Source organism: Triticum aestivum, chromosome 5A (genome assembly GCF_018294505.1).
Source record: "Triticum aestivum cultivar Chinese Spring chromosome 5A, IWGSC CS RefSeq v2.1, whole genome shotgun sequence".
Lineage (NCBI taxonomy): Eukaryota > Viridiplantae > Streptophyta > Magnoliopsida > Poales > Poaceae > Triticum > Triticum aestivum.
This window is the reverse complement of record NC_057806.1, coordinates 39,427,809-39,451,914: the sequence shown is the minus strand read 5'-3', so window position 1 is coordinate 39,451,914 and position 24,106 is coordinate 39,427,809.

Genomic DNA, 24,106 nt, shown 5'->3' with positions numbered 1-24,106 from the left:
CGTACAAAAACTGAGAGATGGATTGCGAGGAATCTGTAGGTTTAATCCCAACAGCGAATGGGTGGGGGAGTGTGGATCACCCTCAACTGCTGGGTGGATTGAAATCCCCGAGGGTATTAGAGACCCACCAACTGAACAAAGCCTAATGTGGATCCGTGCGTGATGCTCCCCTCTGTTTAGCTCCGCTTCTGCGCCGTCCGAAGCTGGAGTTGCCCTGGCAAGACGATGATGGCACCGGCTCGTGGATCTTGTGTTATATTTGTGTCGAATATATTATGTATGTAAGGGGTTACATGGATTTAGAGTTGTAATTGATGTGGTTAGGTATGAGTTGTGTAGGAGTCGGACACTTGTATCCTAGGCCTCTTATATACGGAGGGACACCACACGTTGTAACCCATGATGACGACTTGATAGCAACAGGTACGCGGGGGAGCCGACGGCTTGTGCCGGCGTCCGGGCGGCCGGTGTTGCGGTATCTTGGGAAGGAGCGCCCGTAGTCATGCCCCGGGGATGTAGCCATATCGGTGAACCTCGTTAACAAATATCGTGCCTCCGTGTGTCGTCTATGATCTTGCATTAGCGTTTTATTCTAACAAATGGTGTCATGAGCAAGGTTGCGAGAAGGCTATGTGAAAGATCATCCGGAGGTACGAGGATCATGCTTGACAGGTGCCATGGAATGTCCGATTGGCGCAAGGTGGAGCATGGCGGCGATCGCGAAGGCGGTCGGTGGTGTCGGACACTTCGGGCAGGAAGCCTGGACCGTTCGATGGGCTGCGGCCGGTAAGGATCGGCTAGACGTGGCGATCGGACCGGCGTAGTGGTTGTTGAAGACGTTGCGGAGGCGACGGATTTGGTTCGCGATCAGACCGGCGACTAGACATGGGTGACGGCCAGATAGATCGGAGTGTGAAAGCATCGAGATGATGCGCTCGGTGTCGTACAAGGACGACGGCGCGGCACTGCGGACGGATTGTGTCGGCGTCGTGGATGGCCAGGGTACAGCATGGCTTGTGCACAGACGATGGGCGAGGTGGCGACTGTTACGACAGGGTTGACGTGCGGCAGAGTACATGTGACAGTGCTGTTCAGTTTGCTGGCAAGAACCAAGATCAAGACAAGGCGAAGTTCTCGTCGGAGATGCAGCAGCGGCGGAGTTTTCCGAGGGACACGGACAGAGGAAAGGTTGGTCAGACCTCGGTTGTTGGGGCTGCGTACGCAAGACGACCGCTCGGGAGGCGTGCGACAGTTGGATTTCGCGGGCGGCAAGGAACATACGCGAGGGGCGTTCGGTGGCATGTAGGGGCAGGACTCTGCGGGCGTGCAGCGCAAGGAAAGATAAGATAGTACTTTCCGTTTTTAAATATTTGTTTTTCTAGAGATTTTAACAAGTGACTACATCTGAAAGAAAATGAATAAATCTACACTCTAAAATATGTCTATATATATTCGTATGTAGTAGTTCATTTGAAATTTCTAAAAAGACAAATATTTATGAACGGAGGGAATACAAAAGAAAAGCGCGGAGTCCGGCAGATTAGCAGGCAAACATGCATGTCGGTTTGGATTTTGAAAAGAAATTATGTGCGTGCATGTGGGGCAGTGCGGAACCGTGATATAGGTCCTGGAGATTTCTTGGGCGTGCATGTTGGGTCAGTTTTTTCATGCAAACCGTGGTGGACTGAGACTCTATTTCCGTGCCAGAGAGGAAAAGACTGGGCCGGCTGTATCCAGCAGTAATAAAAGGCTGGGGCGACGAGGCGCAAAAGGCACAGAAAAATCGTCTGCAAGTTCGGGAAAAGGTGGAGCAGATTCGGCAGGTAACTTGTTAATCTGCAAGTTGAGCTTCACGGAATTTTCTGAAGGGCGGACAAGGATAGTGCAAGTCAGATTTCTTGGTAGATCGCAGACTGCGGCGTGGCTTCAGACGAGGAATACGGGATCAGTGATCTTTTCCGTGAGGAAGTCGCAGAGGAAAACAAGGACGGTCAGACCGGCGGCAACAGGTCGGTTAGATCGCGGCTCGGCATGGCGCCAGGATTCACCAGGTTTGATTTGGAGAAATTCGATGGCACGGGTAACTTCGGTCTATGGCAGACAAGAGTCAAGGTATTCTGGCGCAGCAGGGAATCTTGAAGGGTTTGCAGGAGACGAAGCCGGCCAAGGCTAACAACGATGCATGGGAGGATATGCAAGTGCAGTCGGCCGCTACCATACGGCTTTGTCTTGTGGATCAGGTCATGTATCATGTCATGGACGAGGATTCTCCTAAGGGAATTTGGGACAAGTTGGCAAATCGTTATATGTCCAAGTCAGCGACCAATAAGCTGTATTTGAAGCAAAAGTTCTATGGGCTGAAGATGCAGGAGGGGTCAGATCTTGTGGAGCATGTGAATGCCTTTAATCAGTTGGTCACGGATCTAGCGCGTCTGGATGTGAAGATTGATGATGAGGATAAGGCGCTACTTCTTCTTATTTCGTTGCCACTGTCCTATGAGCATTTGGTCATTACATTGACACATGGAAAGACAACCGTCGATAATGAGGAAGTCACTGCAGCGTTGCTTGAGCATGAGTTGAAGAAGCAAAAGAATGCTACAGAGGAGAGTACTCAAGGTTTGAGGTTGGCAGTTAAAGGTTATCAGCTCAGAAGGGACAAGAGGCGGAGAAGAAAAGGAAGAAAAAGGTGCAGTGCTACAGGTGCAAGGATTGGGGACATATAAAAAGGGAATGCCCAGAATTGAAGGGTGGGGCATGTGGTAATGCAGCTACTCATGGTGATGGCTCGGACAGTGATAGTGATGTTCTCGTTGTATCAAACAGGCGGTCAACAAAAACTGAAGCGTGGATGTTGGATTCAGCTTGCTCTTTTCATGCGACGCCCAACAGGAAGTGGTTCTCTTCGTACAAGTCTGGTGAGTTTTGTTTAGCCTATGTGGGCGATGACACAGGCTATTATGTTGCTGGAGTAGGTGACATCAAAATCAAGATGTTTGACGGAGATGAGCGGATGCTTCGGGGAGTCAGGCATATGCCAGGGTTAAGGAGGAATCTAATTTCACTTGGTGTTCTTCATGATGGTGGTATGGAATTTCGTTCTGATCGGGATAAGAGGACCATGAAAATCATGGAAGATGGGGTGACCGTGATGATAGGAGAGATGACGGCTTCACATCTTTACAAGTTGCAAGGGAGCACTATTGCAGGTGGAGCCATGGAGAGTGGAGTTGTAGGAGTAGCAGTGAAGTCCCACGGTGGCGGCAGGTCTGGCCCGTCGGGTAGCTCTCAGTAAGCTACAAAGGAGACAACCCAAGTCCGGAGTACATGAAGGTTCGAGCATGAACGACTTCTAGGTGGTGGAGAATATTCGCTAAGGTGGAGTTTGTTATATTTGTGTCGAATATATTATGTACGCAAGGGGTTATATGGACTTGGAGTTGTAATTAATGTGGTTAGGTATGAGTTGTGTAGGAGTCGAACACTTGTATCCTAGGCCTCTTATATACGGAGGGACACCACACGTTGTAACTCATGATGACGACTTGATAGCAACAGGTACGCGAGGGAGCCGACGGCTTGTGCCGGCGCCCGGGCGGTCGGTGTTGCGGTATCTTGGGGAGGAGCGTCCGTAGTCATACCCCGGGAATGTAGCCATATCGGTGAACCTCGTTAACAAATATCGTGCCTCCTCGTGTCGTCTATAATCTTGCATTAGCGTTTTATTTTAACATCTTGCTCTGCCGGCTGAATCTAGCAGGGAGAACGGAAGTCAGGTAATGTATCCGCGATAGCTTCACATGGGTGATTTCGGTTAGTTTGTACGCAATTTGGTTTTGTATCTGTCATTTCTATTCCCCAAAAAGCCCCTGTCAGACCATTTTTCTAGGAATATTCAGCCCCAAACGTGATTGATTTCTATCTTTTTTCGGCCTGTTTCTTCTTTGAAATTCGCATTTTCAAATCTGATGGAGTGATACTGTTTTCTTTGAAACGAAACTATTCATTGCTTTTATGTGATCCATGCAGTATAAGTTCGGTTCTTGCAGTTCAGTAAAGCTTTCTCGATTATGAACAGGTATACAAGTTTCCCTCATATCACCACTTCATTTTTCTGAATTGTTCGGTTTAACATAACATAGGTGCCTCTCAGTTTTTGAGCGGGCACCAGATACTTCTACATATCCAGCTAAAGTGACCGTTGACTAATTAACTCTACAATTTATTTCTCCGGATTGATTGCAAAGGTATCACTCAAAATTTCCTGTGGGAGGTTCTTGGTTCAAAGTTCAATATGATCGTAGGGCTGGCTAGGAGGTTATCGGGATCTATCATAGACCGGGTGTAATCTCCTTTTTCAAAGAAAAAGATGTAGAGATTTGTTCGAATTATAGGATTTTTTCCTATGGTTGACTTTTCAATTTTCATGCAATTTCAGAGGAAGTTCTCATACCTCTGTTTCTGTGACAACGATACCATGCACGGATGCACCAAATCTTGGAGGAAAATTCATGGGTGTTTTCTTTTTCTGTGATGAAACACCTTATATTGCAGACTCATTCAAGTGTTTACTGAAAAAGGCTTTAGCTCCCTTGTCGCGGGAATGTCCATGTCATGATCTGTGACCGTTGTGGGCTCCAAAGTCCTTTTGGGTTCTTTGGAGCTCGTTAGCTGTTCCGTAGCGCTTTGTATCCATGTTGATTTTATTTTCCTATTCAAGTGTTTTCAAATCCTCTAAAATTCAGTATGGCACTATATTCTCCATATTTATGAGTTTTTAGGATTATGCAAACCAAAGAGCTCTTTAAATGTCGGATCCGGGGTTCCGCAGACCCTTGAGAGGTTCGAACACTGGGGTGCGTGCAAAGAACTCTCCCTTTCCAGTCCGTGTGCCCAATGATTCCACGGCCTAGCTCGACGAGCCCAAGGGACAAGAAACACAACAGTTTATCTGTTGGAGAACGTAGTAATTTCAAAATTTTCCTACGCACACACAAGATCATGGTGATGCATAGCAACGAGAGGGGAGAGTGTAGTCTACGTACCCTCACAGACCGACAGCGGAAGCGTTATGACAACGCGGTTGATGTAGTCGTACGTCTTCACGGCCCGACTGATCAAGGACCGAAACTACGGCACCTCCGAGTTTTAGCACACGTTCAGCTCGATGACGATCCCCAGACTCCGATCCAGCAAAGTATCGGGGAAGAGTTTCGTCAGCACGACGGCGTGGTGACGATCTTGATGCTCTACCGTCGCAGGGCTTCCACTAAGCACCGCTACAATATTATCGAGGATTATGGTGGAGGTGGGGGGGCACCACACACGGCTAAGAGAACGATCACGAAGATCAACTTGTGTGTCTAGAGGTGCCCCCTTGCCCCCGTATATAAAGGAGCAAGGGGGGAGGCCGGCCGGACCTTGGGCGCGCCAAGGAGGAGGAGTCCTCCTCCTAGTAGGAGTAGGACTCCCCTCTTTCCTACTCCTACTAGGAGGGGGAAAGGAAGGGGGGGAGGGAGAAGGAAAGGGGGGGCGCCGCCCCCCTCTCCTAGTCCAATTCGGACCAGAGGGGGAGGGGTGCGCGGCCCACTCTGGCTGCCCCTCTCTCTCTCTCTCCACTAGGGCCCATAAGGCCCATTACTTCTCCCGGGGGGGTTCCGGTAACCCTCCGGCACTCCGTTTTTCTCCGAAATCACCCGGAACACTTCCGGTGTCCGAATATAGTCGTCCAATATATCAATCTTTATGTCTCGACCATTTTGAGACTCCTCGTCATGTCCGTGATCACATCCGAGACTCCTAAGAAATTTCGGTACATCAAAATATATAAACTCATAATAAAACTGTCATCGTAACGTTAAGCGTGCGGACCCTACGGGTTCGAGAACAATGTAGACATGACCGAGACATGTCTCCGGTCAATAACCAATAGCGGAACCTAGATGCTCATATTGGCTCCCACATATTCTACGAAGATCTTTATCGGTCAGACCGCATAACAACATACTTTGTTCCCTTTGTCATCGGTATGTTACTGCGTGAGATTCGATCGTCAGTATCTCAATACCTAGTTCAATCTCGTTACCGGCAAGTCTCTTTACTCGTTTCGTAATACATCATCTCGCAACTAACTCATTAGTTGCAATGCTTGCAAGGCTTATATGATGTGCATTACCGAGAGGGCCCAGAGATACCTCTCCGACAATCGGAGTGACAAATCCTAATCTCGAAATACGCCAACCCAACATGTACCTTTGGAGACACCTGTAGAGCTCCTTTATAATCACCCAGTTACGTTGTGACGTTTGGTAGCACACAAAGTGTTCCTTCGGCAAACGGGAGTTGCATAATCTCATAGTCATAGGAACATGTATAAGTCATGAAGAAAGCAATAGCAACATACTAAACGATCGGGTGCTAAGCTAATGGAATGGGTCTTGTCAATCACATCATTCTCCTAATGATGTGATCCCATTAATCAAATGACAACACATGTCTATGGTTAGGAAACATAACCATCTTCGATTAACGAGCTAGTCAAGTAGAGGCACACTAGTGACGTTTAGTTTGTCTATGTATTCACACAAGTATTATGTTTCCGGATAATACAATTCTACAATGCATAATAAACATTTATCATGATATAAGGAAATAAATAATAACTTTATTATTGCCTCTAGGGCATATTTCCTTCAGTCTCCCACTTGCACTAGAGTCAATAATCTAGATTACACAGTAGTGATTCTAACACCCATGGAGCTTTGGTGCTGATCATGTTTTGCTCGTGGAAGAGGCTTAGTCAACGGGTATGCTACATTCAGATCCATATGTATCTTGCAAATCTCTATGTCTCCCACCTGGACTAGATCCCGGATGGAATTGAAGCGTCTCTTGATGTGCTTGGTTCTCTTGTGAAATCTGGATTCCTTTGCCAAGGCAATTGCACCAGTATTGTCACAAAATATTTTCATTGGACCCGATGCACTAGGTATGACACCTAGATAGGATATGAACTCCTTCATCCAGACTCCTTCATGTGCTGCTTCCGAAGCAGCTATGTACTCCGCTTCACATGTAGATCCCGCCACAATGCTTTGTTTAGAACTGCACCAATTGACAGCTCCACCGTTTAATGTAAACACATATCTGGTTTGTGATTTAGAATCGTCCGGATCAGTGTCAAAGCTTGCATCAACGTAACCATTTACGATGAGCTCTTTGTCACCTCCATATACGAGAAACATATCCTTGGTCCTTTTCAGGTATTTCAGGATGTTCTTAACCGCTGTCCAGTGATCCACTCCTGGATTACTTTGGTACCTCCCTGCTAGACTTATAGCAAGACATACATCAGGTATGGTACACAGCATTGCATACATGATAGAGCCTATGGCTGAAGCATAGGGAACATCTTTCATTTTCTCTCTATCTTCTGCAGTGGTCGGGCATTGAGTCTTACTCAATTTCACACCTTGTAACACAGGCAAGAATCCTTTCTTTGCTTGATCCATTTTGAACTTCTTCAAAATTTTGTCAAGGTATATGCTTTGTGAAAGTCCAATTAAGCGTATTAATCTATCTCTAGAGATCTTAATGCCCAATATGTAAGCAGCTTCACCGAGGTCTTTCATTGAAAAACTCTTATTCAAGTATCCCTTTATGCTATTGGGAAATTCTATATCATTTCCGATTAGTAATATGTCATCTATATATAATATCAGAAATGCTACAGAGCTCCCACTCACTTTCTTGTAAATTCAGGCTTCTCCAAAAGTCTGCACAAAACCAAATGCTTTGATCACATTATCAAAGCGTTTATTCCAACTCCGAGAGGCTTGCACCAGTCCATAAATGGATCGCTAGAGCTTGCACACTTTGTTAGCTCCCTTTGGATCGAAAAAACCTTCCGGCTGCATCATATACAACTCTTCTTCCAGAAATCCATTCAGGAATGCAGTTTTGACATCCATCTGCCAAATTTCATAATCATAAAATGCGGCAATTGCTAACATGATTCGGACAGACTTAAGCATCGCTACGGGTGAGAAGGTCTCATCGTAGTCAATCCCTTGAACTTGTCGAAAACCTTTTGCGACAAGTCGAGCTTTGTAGACAATAACATTACCGTCAGCGTCAGTCTTCTTCTTGAAGATCCATTTATTCTCAATTGCTTGCCGATCTTTAGGCAAGTCAACCAAAGTCCACACTTTGTTCTCATACATGGATCCCATCTCAGATTTCATGGCTTCAAGCCATTTTGCGGAATCTGGGGTCACCATCACTTCTTCATAGTTCGTAGGTTCATCATGATCTAGTAGCATGACTTCTAGAACAGGATTACCGTACCACTCTGGTGCGGATCTTACTATGGTTGATCTACGAGGTTCAGTAGTAACTTGTTCTGTAGTTTCATGATCATCATCATTAGCTTCCTCACTAATTGGTGTAGGTGTCACAGAAACCGATTTCTGTGATGTAGTACTTTCCAATAAGGGAGCAGGTACAGTTACCTCATCAAGTTCTACTTTCCTCCCACTCACTTCTTTCGAGAGAAACTCCTTCTCTAGAAAGTTTCCGAATTTAGCAACAAAAGTCTTGCCTTCGGATCTGTGATAGAAGGTGTATCCAATAGTTTCCTTTGGATATCCTATGAAGACACATTTCTCCGATTTGGGTTCGAGCTTATCAGGTTGAAGCTTTTTCACATAAGCATCGCAGCCCCAAACTTTCAAAAATGACAACTCTGGTTTCTTGCCAAACCACAGTTCATAAGGCGTCGTCTCAACGGATTTTGATGGTGCCCTATTTAACGTGAATGCGGCCGTCTCTAAAGCATAACCCCAAAACGATAGCGGTAAATCAGTAAGAGACATCATAGATCTCACCATATCTAGTAAAGTACGATTACGACGTTCGGCACACCATTACGCTGTGGTGTTCCGGGTGGCGTGAGTTGCGAAACTATTCTGCATTGTTTCAAATGTACACCAAACTCGTAACTCAAATATTCTCCTCCACGATCAGATCGTTGGAATTTTATTTTCTTGTTACGATGATTTTCAACTTCACTCTGAAATTCTTTGAACTTTTCAAATGTTTCAGACTTATGTTTCATTAAGTAGATATACCCATATCTGCTTAAGTCATCTGTGAAGGTGAGAAAATAACGATATCCGCCACGAGCCTCAACATTCATCCGACCACATACATCTGTATGTATGATTTCCAACAAATCTGTTGCTCTCTCCATAGTACCGGAGAACGGTGTTTTGGTCATCTTGCCCATAAGGCACGGTTCACAAGTACCAAGTGATTCATAATAAAGTGGTTCCAAAAGTCCATCAGTATGGAGTTTCTTCATGCGCTTTACACCGATATGACCTAAACGGCAGTGCCACAAATAAGTTGCACTATCATTATCAACTCTGCATCTTTTGGCTTCAACACTATGAATATGTGTGTCACTACTATCGAGATTTAATAAGAATAGACCACTCTTCAAGGGTGCATGACCATAAAAGATATTACTCATATAAATAGAACAACTTATTCTCTGATTTAAATGAATAACCGTCTCGCATCAAACAAGATCCAGATATAATGTTCATGCTCAACGCTGGAACCAAATAACAATTATTTAGGTCTAATACTAATCCCGAAGGTAGAGGTAGCGTGCCGACCGTGATCACATCGACTTTGGAACCATTTCCCACGCGCATCGTCACCTCGTCCTTAGCCAATCTTCGCTTAATCCGTAGTCCCTGTTTCGAGTTGCAAATATTAGCAACAGAACCAGTATCAAATACCCAGGTGCTACTGCGAGCATTAGTAAGGTACACATCAATAACATGTATATCATATATACCTTTGTTCACCTTGCCATCCTTCTTATCCGCCAAATACTTGGGGCAATTCCGCTTCCAGTGACCAGTCTGCTTGCAGTAGAAGCACTCAGTTCTTTTTGAAGTTCCCGTTCTTCTTCCCTTTGCCCTTCTTCTTCTCCTGAGCAGCAACTTGCTTGCTGTTCTTTTTGAAGTTCCCCTTCTTCTTCCCTTTGCCCTTTTTCTTGAAACTAGTGGTCTTGTTGACCATCAACACTTGATGCTCCTTCTTGATTTCTACCTCCGCAGCTTTCAGCATTGCGAAGAGCTCGGGAATTGTCTTAACCATCCCTTGCATATTATAGTTCATCACGAAGCTCTTGTAGCTAGGTGGAAGTGATTGGAGAATTCTGTCAATGACGCAATCATCTGGAAGATTAACTCCCAATTGAATCAAGTGATTATTATACCCAGACATTTTGAGTATATGCTCACTGACAGAACTGTTCTCCTCCATCTTGCAGCTATAGAACTTATTGGAGACTTCATATCTCTTAATCCGGGCATTTGCTTGAAATATTAACTTAAACTCCTGGAACATCTCATATGCTCCATGACGTTCAAAACATCGTTGAAGTCCCGATTCTAAGCCGTAAAGCATGTCACACTGAACTATCGAGTAGTCATCAGCTTTGCTCTGCCAGACGTTCATAACATCTGGTGTTACTCCAGCAGCAGGCCTGGCACCCAGCGGTGCTTCCAGGACGTAATTCTTCTGTGCAGCAATGAGGATAATCCTCAAGTTACGGACCCAGTCCGTGTAATTGCTACCATCATCTTTCAACTTTGCTTTCTCAAGGAACACATTAAAATTCAACGGAACAACAACACGGGCCATCTATCTACAATCAAACATAACCAAGCAAGATACTATCAGGTACTAAGTTCATGATAAATTTAAGTTCAATTAATCATATTACTAAAGAACTCCCACTTAGATAGACATCCCTCTAATCCTCTAAGTGATCACGTGATCCAAATCAACTAAACCATGTCCGATCATCACGTGAGATGGAGTAGTTTCATTGGTGAACATCACTATGTTGATCATATCTACTATATGAATCACGCTCGACCTTTCGGTCTCCGTGTTCTGAGGCCATATCTGTATATGCTTGGCTCGTCAAGTATAACCCGAGTATTCCGCGTGTGCAACTGTTTTGCACCCGTTGTATTTGAACGTAGAGCCTATCACACCCGATCATCACGTGGTGTCTCAGCACGAAGAACTTTTGCAACGGTGCATACTCAGGGAGAACACTTCTTGATAATTAGTGAGAGATCATCTTAAAATGCTACCGTCAATCAAAGCAAGATAAGATGCATAAAAGATAAACATCACATGCAATCAATATAAGTGATATGATATGACCATCATCATCTTGTGCTTTGCGATCTCCATCTTCGAAGCACCGTCATGATCACCATCGTCACCGGCGCAACACCTTGATCTCCATCGTAGCATCGTTGTCGTCTCGCCAATCTTATGCTTCTACGACTATCGCTACCGCTTGGTGATAAAGTAAAGCATTACATGGCGATTGCATTGTATACAATAAAGCGACAACCATATGGCTCCTGCCAGTTGCCGATAACTCGGTTACAAAACATGATCATCTCATACAATAAAATTTAGCATCATGTCTTGACCATATCACATCACAACATGCCCTGCAAAAACAAGTTAGACGTCCTCTACTTTGTTTGTTACAAGTTTTACGTGGCTGCTACGGGCTTAAGCAAGAACCAATCTTACCTACGCATCAAAAACCACAACGATAGTTTGTCAAGTTGGTGCTGTTTTAACCTTCGCAAGGACCGGGCGTAGCCATACTCGGTTCAACTAAAGTTGGAGAAACTGACACCCGCCAGCCACCTATGTGCAAAGCACGTCGGTAGAACCAGTCTCGCGTAAGTGTACACGTAATGTCGGTCCGGGCCGCTTCATCCAACAATACCGCCGAACCAAAGTATGGCATGCTGGTAAGCAGTATGACTTATATCGCCCACAACTCACTTGTGTTCTACTCGTGCACAACATCAACACATAAAAACCTGGCTCGAATGCCACTTTTGGAGAACGTAGTAATTTCAAAATTTTCCTACGCACACACAAGATCATGGTGATGCATAGCAACGAGAGGGAAGAGTGTAGTCTACGTACCCTCGTAGATCGACAACGGAAGCGTTATGACAACGCGGTTGATGTAGTCGTACGTCTTCACGGCCCGACCGATCAAGCACCGAAACTACGACACCTCCGAGTTTTAGCGCACGTTCAGCTCGATGATGATCCCCGGACTCCGATCCAGCAAAGTGTCAGGGAAGAGTTCCGTCAGCATGACGGCATGGTGACGATCTTGATGTTCTACCGTCGCAGGGCTTCACCTAAGCATCGCTACAATATTATCGAGGATTATGGTGGAGGGGGGGGCACCGCACACGGCTAAAGAACGATCACGAAGATCAACTTGTGTGTCTAGAGATGCCCCCTTGCCCCCGTATATAAAGGAGCAAGGGGGGGGGGGGGAGGCCGGCCGGCCCTTGGGCGCGCCAAGGAGGAGGAGTCCTCTGTAACGCCCTCGATGCGGCTATATCTCCCACGTGTCGAAGCACGACTTAGAGGCATAACCGCATTGAAAGCAATGTCGCAAGTGAGATACTCTTCGCAAACAACCCATGTAATACAATAGGGGAAAAGATACATAGTTGGCTTACAATCGCCACTTCACACAAAACATGAAAAAAGCATTACATCATCCAAATACAATCAAGGTCCGACTACGGAACCAAAATAAAAGAAGAACCCCAAATGCGACAAAGGTCCCCGATCGACCCCAACTGGGCTCCACTACTGATCAACTAGAAAGAAGGCAACACAAAGGACAAGATCTTCATCGAGCTCCTCCTGAACTTGGTTGCGTCATCTGCACGGACTCATCGGCACCTGCAAGCTGGTTTTGGAAGTATCTGTGAGCAACGGGGACTCAACAATCTCGCACCCTCGCGATCAAGACTATTTAAGCTTATGGGTAAGGTAAAGGTATGAGGTGGAGTTGCAGCACGCGACTAGCGTATATGGTGGCTAACATACGCAAATGAGAGCGAGAAGAGAAGGCAAAGCACGGTCGATAAAAGTATGATCACGAAGTGATCCTATAGCGACCTACGTCAATCATAACCGCGGGCACGGCTTTCAAAAGTTCAAATCCCTGCAGGGGTGTCCCAACTTAGCCCATCACAAGCTCTCACGGTCAACGAAGGAATAGACCTCCTCCCGAGACATTCCGATCAGACTCGGTATCCCGGTTCCTCAAGACATCCTCGACAATGGTAAAACAAGTCCAGCAAAGCCGCCCGATGCGCCGACATCCTGATGGGAGCTGCACATATCTCGTTCTCAGGGCAACACCGGATGAGACATCCTACAAGTAAAACCAGCCCTCAAGTTTCCCCGAGGTGGCCCCGCAGTCTACTCAGTTTGGACCAACACTTAGACAAGCACTGGCCTGGGGGGGGGGGGGTTTAAAAATAAAGATTACCCTTGGGCTGGCCTAACCCAAGGGAAAAAGAGGCTAGGTGGCGAATGGTAAGACCAAGGTTGGGCTTTGCTGGAGGAGTTTTATTCAAAGCGAACTGTCAAGGGGTTCCCATTATAGCCCAACCGCGTAAGGGACGCAAAATCCGGGAACATAACACCGATATGACGGAAACTAGAGCGGCAAGAGTGGAACAAAACACCAGGCATAAGGCCGAGCCTTCCACCCTTTACCAAGTATATAGATGCATTAAATAAATAAGATATATTGTGATATCCCAACAAAATATCCATGTTCCAAACAAGGAACGATCTCCATGTTCCAACAAGGAACAAAACTTCAATCTTCACCTGCAACTAACAACACTATAAGAGGGGCTGAGCAAAGCGGTAACATAGCCAATCAACGATTTGCTAGGACAAGGTGGGTTAGAGGCTTGGATCGAAAATATGGGAGGCATGATAAGCAAGTGGTAGGCATCACAGCATAGGCATAGCAAAAGAGCGAGCAACTAAGCAAGCAAAGATAGAAGTGATTTCGAGGGTATGGTCATCTTGCCTGAAATCCCGCATGGAAGAAGAACGAGTCCATGAAGAAGACAAATGGACGTTGATGAACGGTTCCTCACAAACGCGATGTTACCGAAACCAACCCGGAGAAGCAACACCGGAAAAGAGGCACACAACATAGTAAACAACCAACACATCAACATGATATGATATGCGGGATGCGGTATGCGATGCATATACAAGATATGACAGGAAAAGCATGAACCTAGCCTCAACATGGAAATTCAAGTTTGCCACTAGAAAGATGGGATGAAATCGCTTGAAAATGATATAAAGAACGCCGGAATCGGAGTTACGGTTTGGAAATGGCAAGCGATTCAAATATGACACCGGTCTGCGATTTACAGCAAGTAGCCATCTAAATGCAATGAGATTAGCATGCTACAACACCCAAACATGACAACAAAATACATGGGAGGGATGCATCAAGATGCTTAACAAAAGTCTAGCACTGAGCTACGGCCAAATCATCCATTAACAGGTTCAAACAAGCATGGCAAAAATGCATATGGCAAACAGATTTCAGACTTAGTGAAATTAACACTTGTCTAGAATTTCAGATCAGGTTGCACTCTTCAGAGCAACAAAACTACATGCTACAGGACCTGAACATGGAAAAGTAAAGCATAGAATGGAGCTACTCAAAGAGCTTAAAAAAAGTCCCTTAGTGACCTTGAGCCAAAAGGGATCAGAAAATACAATTGCAAGCATGTGAACATAGCAAAAACATAATCAGTTTTTCAGACAGTGCAAACTGACACATGCTGAAACATAACTCAAGTAGGCATGTTTACAAGCTCGATGCACTCACTACGGTGCAAGTCATGACAAGCTAAGCATACATCCATCAAGAACACACAAAATGTAAGCTAGACATGGCAAGAACAATAGCATAGCATGCACGGATCAACTACAACAACATCGGCAAAATTGCAAACAAGTTGACAATCTGCCCAGATTCACAAAGTAGCAAAAGTAGAGCTCGATTGACTCAAGCTAGGGTGCTCCATAATTGCAAACAAAGACATGGATGGATAGAGCACTACAATATTAACAAAACATCCTTACTGGTCATCCTCAAAAGAGGCACGGATCACTAGGAAACAACATGAACATATGGCATCATGAGACAAACAGATCAAGGACTTAGTGGAATTGCTATGTCCGTGAAAACAGAATTACTAAGTGCACCACTTTGCAAGCTTGCACTAGTCACCTCACACATAACAAAAATACATGGGTTGCACCTCTGGAAATATGACAAAACCCTTAACAAAACATATGTAGAGCAACAGGGCATATCATGCACACATTAATCATGGCAAAAATGACAAAAACCTAAACGGAGCAGCTGATCTGACAATTAACTCAAGTAGACCTCTTCTAACAGCATTTCGGGCATCAAGATGAGCTCAAATGAAAATGATGCAATGTAATGAAATGATGTACTCTCTGAGATGAACATTTTGATATGCTATATACATGAGTCGGAGCTACGGATGCGAAGTTACAATGCTATGAACAAGGGCACATGGATCTGGGATTTTCGGGACTTAGACGAATTTATACCTCCGGAAAGTCAACGAGTGGATGAGGATATCCGGGACGAGGAGATCCGGGCGGCGCGGGGCTGTGTTTGGATGGAGGGAGTGGTGGATCTGGTCCCGGTTGGCGCGGATGACGAGGACGACCGTGGAGTTCGCCAGAGTTGGGGAAGATGGCCGGAATCGTCGAATCCGGCGAGGACGGCGGGGCGGCGAGGCGATGCGGGCGGCGCCGGCGATGCACACGGCGGGGCCGGCGACGCGCGGCGGCGGCGCATGACGAGACGGGCGGCGGGAGGCGGCAGAGGTGGCGGCGACCGGGCGGCAGCGCCAGTGGCGAAGAGCGGCGACGGGGCGGAGCTGCAATGGCGCGACGGCGAAGGTGCGCGCCGGCGAGAGGCGAGGCGGAGGGTGAGGGCACACGCCTGCGAGCGGCGGCGGCGGCGACCGGGCCCGTGTGGGCCGGATCTGGGCCCCGCGGGCTGCGCGGTGGAGAGGGAGGCGACCGGTCGAGGTGGCGCCCGCCGATTGGCGCGGGAGGCGGCGGTGGGTGACGTGGCACAGCGCCATTGGGCGGGAGGATGTGGCCGGCGGAGCGGCCATTGTCCGGCGCGGTGAGGACGCGTTCGGCGGCGCGAGGGAAGGAATTTTTAGGGTTTCATCCGCGAATTTGGAAGGGTTGCACATATTTATAGGTAGAGGGTGCTAGGAGAGTCCAAATGAGGTGCGGTTTTCGGCCACGCGATCGTGATCGAACGCTCTAGATGATGGAGTAGAGTTTGGTGGGTTTTGGGCCAAATTGGAGGGGTTTTGGGCTGCAACACACACGAGGCCTTTTCGGTCCCTCGGTTAACCGTTGGAGTATCAAACGAAGTTCAAATGATACGAAACTTGACAGGCGGTCTACCGGTAGTAAACCAAGGCCGCTTGGCAAGTCTCGGTCCAATCCGGAAATGTTTAAACCCGACACATGAAAGAAAGGTAGAAATGACCACCGGAGGAGAACGGAGCGCTGGATTGCAAAACGGACAACGGGAAAAATGCTCGGATGCATGAGACGAACATGTATGCAAAAGAAATGCACATGATGACATGATATGCAATGCAAGAAACGCAAGCAATGACAACGCAACAACAGCAAATCACTGGACGACACCTGGCACATCGGTCACGGGGCGTTACAACACTCCACCACTACGAGAGGATCTCGTCCCGAGATCTAGAATGGCACCGGGGAAACAACGGAAGGAAGAGAGGAGAGGTAAAACTAAGTTGCTTCTTTGACAAACGAATGAAACCAAAGAACCTTGAGAGGTTGAACAAATTCGAGAAAAGAATACAACGAAGGTGAACAAGGTTGAAAGCACTCCGTTAGGAAAGAGGGACAAAGAATATTGCGAAAAACCTTGAGGTTGAAGGGCAAGATGTATATTGAAACCACTCCGGTTAAAAAGGATAAGGACGAAAAGAACACGATCCTGACAAAACAAGAAGATGGGTTGCAGAGAGCAACATCACAATGCCTCCGGAATGAAAAAGTAGAGTAAAGATAATTGAGACAAACGAATGTAGAAAACAAAGCCAACTTCTGCTACAAAAGAGCCTGAAAAGGCATCTTTAGGAGAAGGGTTGAACGGAGTTGTTGGAAAATCAAAACGAAAAGAATATACTTGATATGGTCTTATGGAATACATCTCAAAATATGAGGTGACAGCCTGCCACTCACGGGAAAGGAATTGGATTGGAATGAACAAAGAGACGAGAAAGTATTTCACCGGGAGGATAAAGAAGAGCTTGGATCATTTATGAGCACCATAGATAGCAACAATCCTTAGGGAAGGCTTTAGGTGAAATATAACCCAAGATAATAGCAATGAAGAGATTAATGGATTTAAACTACCTCATTCTTGATAACTTGTGAATCATGAAACACGAAGGAAAAATTATCAAGAATAACATAATATCACCTTCAATGATATGGAAGAAAGGAATTTCCCTCCGGATTGCAAGAAGAAGAATGCTTGAACTCCCTAGAAATGAATCTCGATGAAAACTGCGAGAAAGAATTAACTCCTTGATGAACCCATCATGTAGAACCTCCATGAAGAACTCCGGTAAACAAAAGATAACAAAAAGAAAGAGGAGTAGAAAACACAAGGTGAAACCTTGTAATGATTTAGATGAATCTCCGTGATAATTAGAGCTGGAACTCCGGGAAAGAAAGATAAAACTAATGAAAACAAGAATTTGATGACCCTCCGGAATAAGGAATTAATCGCTTGGATGAAACAAGAATAAGAATTATGTTATGCGTATCCTTCACCAATTTAATTGATGACGAGCAAATGGATTTGGCACACAACTTATTCTCGTAGCCGGGATAGCGCAAAGTTGAGAAGGTCTTCAACGAACCACCGGTAGTATTCTAAACAACGGATGAATTGGTATGATAAAGAAGGAAGAGAAACTCTTGAACGAACCACCGTAAGAATTGAAAAAGAACGATTAAAACATGAAGAAACACCGGGAAGAATTAGCAATTAAACGAAGATGCTTGAGAGAATTTAGATGCAAGTGAACGAAAAAATCATGAGTTGAATAGAGGATATTTGAATGATGCACCGGCAAGATAGGAGAATGATAACTGACAACTGAGAATGAATAAACCTGAATTGTTGGACTCTGGATAAACAAACTGAAAAGGCTCCTGAATTACTCCGGATGGTTGAAAAGAATATCTCACAATCGCAAATAATTATGAGAGGATGGCAACAAGATAGAATCGCGAATCTTGAAGAGAATGAAGAAAGATTGAGAGAAAAATCTTCTTCGGTCTTCAAATGACGACGAGAAACACCACCAAGAATTATTGAGGCACACCGGAAGAATCAAAACGAAGAGGTTGAGCCAACAATGAAAAGAATTGTGAAAGATCTAGGAGATGGCATTTGACTGATGATAATTCATTCTTACGTCAAACTTTGAAAAGAATTTTAAGGATATCTCCGGGAGAATTAGAAGAGTCAGGTAAGATCCTGGAAAAAGACCTGTGGGTTAGGGCCCACTCAAAATGAACACCGTAGAACGATTAAAAGAGAGATTGCGCCGGTTGACTTAAGACTTGAATGAGACAACCACCTCGAAAGAGCTTGAACGAATGCAGAGTGAAAAACACGAATCTTCGAGATATCTTGAGCACTCTGGAACAATTGAATACCAAGCGGGGAATAATTATGAGGTGCACCAACATGTGAATAGCATTAGAAACAAAGAAAAGAATATGATCAACACTGAAAACTCGAATTGAATCCACCGGAGAAGGAAAAGCACGAAGAATGATGAACTTGAAGCTCCGTTAGAATCTTCATGAGAATCCCCGCATAAGAATATTGATAGAAAAGAATGGAGAGACTTCACATCAATAATATGGATACTCGATTAAGAGATCTGAATCCTTGGAGAAAAAAACAAAGGGAGGGAGGGTGGGAAAAACAAAGACAATTTGGAATGGATGAAATGAACACCATTGAGAAGAACTGATACTTGATCTTGCGAATGTTGAAGTGATCAGATCCACTTGAAGAGAGACACGCCGGTGAGAAGAATTGACATGACAATCTCAATAAACGAGAAGGATTAGTATTCACATAGGAATATGAGAACACCATTTGGGGAAGGTATGGAATCAACACTTGTCATTGAAGCAACTCGAATACCACAGCTCATAACACAACAAAGGATTGGCTTGCAGAATAAGCCGGAACAAACATATGATTGAGATTTCGTCCGAAGTTTTCGTGGTGGGGCCTACACGGGCTCGATCATACAACACCATCATGTACAAGGCAGTGCAGATGACATACGAAGCGTCCCTGAGTCGGCATAGCCAAGGACTCTTTAAGACACAACGAGACCACTGTAAAATCAACCGTGAATAGGCGGACCACTAGACATCGAACCCCAATTTCATATCATACATCTGTCGGAAAGATATCCTAAGAGCTACTTGAATTCCCACCTATGAAACTCCCAAACCTTTCCGGTTATGCAATCAGGTGTTGGGGATACAGGGGAAGCATAATATCTCACCCAAACTAGCAAATCCTACATCCAGCTGTATCCATCCTTCAACACATAATCAAGAAACCTTCGGAAATCATCTACCTCAACCTTCGAAAAGCATCCGTTATACAAGTTATGGCGATACTCCCGAACTCCCGCCCCAGTACTGGGTGGCGTCGAGGTTATCTCACCAACGAACTACATAAAAGAGATTTTTCGATGTCGGCGTACTAAACTCAGGTATTCCAGAATTGCAACGATAAAATTATGACGACAACACCTCAGAGCTCAACTCCCTGGGACACTTCCACAAAACCCCTGCAGGAGGCACCAAGACAATGTTCTCGTCATAAAACCATCGGAACGATCCCAAGATACCCGCGTGATCCTAAATTTTTTTGGTGAAATTTGAGAAGAGAAGAGTCAAAACTCTACGTCAGGATGCCTTACCAGAGCGATGAAGGGACTGGGAAGTAAAAAGAATTCCTAAACTCTCCGATATATAATTCCTAAATGACTCAAAACATTTTTCTATACTCAACAACGGCTGCTAAAAACGATCAAGCAATGGGGGCTCCTAAGGTCGGCGAAGGCTCTGATACCAACTTGTAATGCTCTCGATGCGGCTATATCTCCCACGTGTCGAAGCACGACTTAGAGGCATAACCGCATTGAAAGCAATGTTGTAAGTGAGGTAATCTTCGCAAACAACCCATGTAATACAATATGGGAAAAGATACATAGTTGGCTTACAATCGCCACTTCACACAAAACATGAAAAAAGCATTACATCATCCAAATACAATCAAGGTCCGACTACGGAACCAAAATAAAAGAAGAACCCCAAATGCGACAAAGGTCCCCGATCGACCCCAACTGGGCTCCACTACTGATCAACTAGAAAGAAGGCAACACAAAGGACAAGATCTTCATCGAGCTCCTCCTGAACTTGGTTGCGTCATCTGCACGGACTCATCGGCACCTGCAAGGTTGGTTTTGGAAGTATCTGTGAGCCACGGGGACTCAGCAATCTCGCACCCTCGCGATCAAGACTATTTAAGCTTATGGGTAAGGTAAAGGTATGAGGTGGAGCTGCAGCACGCGACTAGCGTATATGGTGGCTAACATACGCAAATGAGAGCGAGAAGAGAAGGCAAAGCACGGTCGATAAAAGTATGATCATGAAGTGATCCTATAGCGACCTACGTCAAGCATAACTCCAACAACCGTGTTCGCTTCCCGGACTCCGCCGGAAAGAGACCATCACGGTTACACACGCGGTTGATTCATTTTAATTAAGGTCGATTTTAGGTTTTCTACAACCGGACATTAACAAATTCCCATCTGCCCATAACCGCGGGCACGACTTTCGAAAGTTCAAATCCCTGCAGGGGTGTCCCAACTTAGCCCATCACAAGCTCTCACGGTCAACGAAGGAATAGACCTCCTCCCGAGACATTCCGATCAGACTCGGTATCCCGGTTCCTCAAGACATCCTCGACAATGGTAAAACAAGTCCAGCAAAGCCGCCCGATGCGCCGACATCCTGATGGGAGCTGCACATATCTCGTTCTCAGGGCAACACCGGATGAGACATCCTACGAGTAAAACCAGCCCTCAAGTTTCCCCGAGGTGGCCCGCAGTCTACTCAGTTCGGACCAACACTTAGACAAGCACTGATCTGGGGGGGTTTAAAAATAAAGATGACCCTTGGGCTGGCCTAACCCAAGGGAAAAAGAGGCTAGGTGGCGAATGGTAAGACCAAGGTTGGGCCTTGCTGGAGGAGTTTTATTCAAAGCGAACTATCAAGGGGTTCCCATTATAGCCCAACCGCGTAAGGGACACAAAATCCGGGAACATAACACCGATATGACGGAAACTAGAGCGGCAAGAGTGGAACAAAATACCAGGCATAAGGCCGAGCCTTCCACCCTTTACCAAGTATATAGATGCATTAAATAAATAAGATATATTGTGATATCCCAACAAAATATCCATGTTCCAAACAAGGAACGATCTCCATGTTCCAACAAGGAACAAAACTTCAATCTTCACATGCAACTAACAACGCTATAAGAGGGGCTGAGCAAAGCGGTAACATAGCCAATCAACGGTTTGCTAGGACAAGGTGGGTTAGAGGCTTGGATCGACAATATGGGAGGCATGATAAGCAAGTGGTAGGCATCACATCATAGGCATAGAAAAAGAGTGAGCAACTAAGCAAGCAAAGATAGAAGTGATTTCGAGGGTATGGTCATCTTGCCTGAAATCCCGCATGGAAGAAGAACGAGTCCATGAAGAAGACAAACGTACGTTGATGAACGGTTCCTCACAAACGCGATGTTACCGGAACCAACCCGGAGAAGCAACACCGGAAAAGAGGCACACAACATAGTAAACAACCAACACATCAACATGATATGATATGCGGGATGCGGTATGCGATGCATATACAAGATATGACAGGAAAAGCATGAACCTGGCCTCAACTTGGAAATTCAAGTGTGCCACTGGAAAGATGGGATGAAATCGCTTGAAAATAATATAAAGAACGCCGGAATCGGAGTTACGGTTTGGAAATGGCAAGCGATTCAAATATGACACCGGTCTGCGATTTACATCAAGTAGCCATCTAAATGCAATGAGATTAGCATGCTACAACACCCAAACATGACAACAAAATACATGGCAGGGATGCATCAAGATGCTTAACAAAAGTCTAGCACTGAGCTACGGCCAAATCATCCATTAACAGGTTCAAACAAGCATGGCAAAAATGCATATGGCAAACAGATTTCAGACTTAGTGAAATTAACACTTGTCTGGAATTTTAGATCAGGTTGCACTCTTCAGAGCAACAAAACTACATGCTACAGGACCTGAACATGGCAAAGTAAAGCATGGCATGGAAATACTCAAAGATCTTAACAAAAGTCCCTTAGTGACCTTGAGCCAAAAGGGATCAGAAAATACAATTGCAAGCATGTGAACATAGCAAAAACATAATCAGTTTTTCAGACTTAGTGAAAACTGACACATGCTGAAACATAACTCATGTAGGCATGTTTACGAGCTCGATGCACTCACTACGGTGCAAGTCATGACAAGCTAAGCGTACATCCATAAAGAACACACAAAATGAAAGCTAGACATGGCAAGAACAATAGCATAGCATGCACGGATCAACTACAACAACATCGGCAAAATTGCAAATAAGTTGACAATCTGCCCAGATTCACAAAGTAGCAAAAGTAGAGCTCGATTGACTCAAGCTAGGGTGCTCCATAATTGCAAACAAAGACATGGATGGATAGAGCACTACAATATTAACAAAACATACTTACTGGTCATCCTCAAAAGAGGCACGGATCACTAGGAAACAACATGAACATATGGCATCATGAGACAAACAGATCAAGGACTTAGTGGAATTGATAAGTCCCTGAAAACAGAATGACTAAGTGCACCACTTTGCAAGCTTGCACTAGTCACCTCACACATCACAAAAGTACATGGATTGCACCTCTGGAAATATGACAAAACCCTTAAAAAAACATATGTAGAGCAACAAGGCATATCATGCACACATTAATCATGGCAAAAATGACAAAAACCTAAACGGAGCAGCTGATCTGACAATTAACTCAAGTAGCCCTCTTCTAACAGCATTTCGGGCATCAAGATGAGCTCAAATGAAAATGATGCAATGGAATAAAATGATGTACTCTCTGAGATGAACATTTTGATATGCTATATACATGAATCGGAGCTACGAATGCAAAGTTACGATGCTACGAACAAAGGCACATGGATCTGGGATTTTCGGGACTTAGACGAATTTATACCTCCGGAAAGTCAACGGGCGGATGAGGATATCCGGGACGAGGAGATCCGGGCGGCGCGGGGCTGTGTTTGAATGGAGGGAGTGGTGGATCTGGTCCCGGTTGGCACGGATGACGAGGACGACCGTGGAGTTCGCCGGAGTTGGGGAAGATGGCCGGAATCGTCGAATCCGGCGAGGACGGCGGGGCGGCGAGGCGATGCGGGCGGCGCCGGTGATGCACATGGCGGGGCCAGCGACGCGCGGCGGCGGCGCATGATGAGACGGGCGTCGGGAGCCGGCAGAGGTGGCGGCGACCGGGCGGCAGCGCCAGTGGTGAAGAGCGGCGGCGGGGCGGAGCTGCAATGGCGTGGCGGCGGAGGTGCGCGCCGGCGAGAGGCGAGGCGGCGGGTGCGGGCACACGCCTGCGAGCGGCGGCGGTGGCGACCGGGCCCGCGCGGGCCGGATCTAGGCCCCGCGGGCCGCGCGGTGGAGAGGGAGGCGGCCGGTCGAGGTGGCGCTTGCCGATTGGCGCGGGAGGCGGCGGTGGGTGACATGGCACAGTGCCATTGGGCGGGAGGACGTGGCCGGCGGAGTGGACATTGTCCGGCGCGGTGAGGATGCGTCCGGCAGCGCGAGGGAAGGAATTTTTAGGGTTTCGTCCGCGAATTTGGAAGGGTTGCACATATTT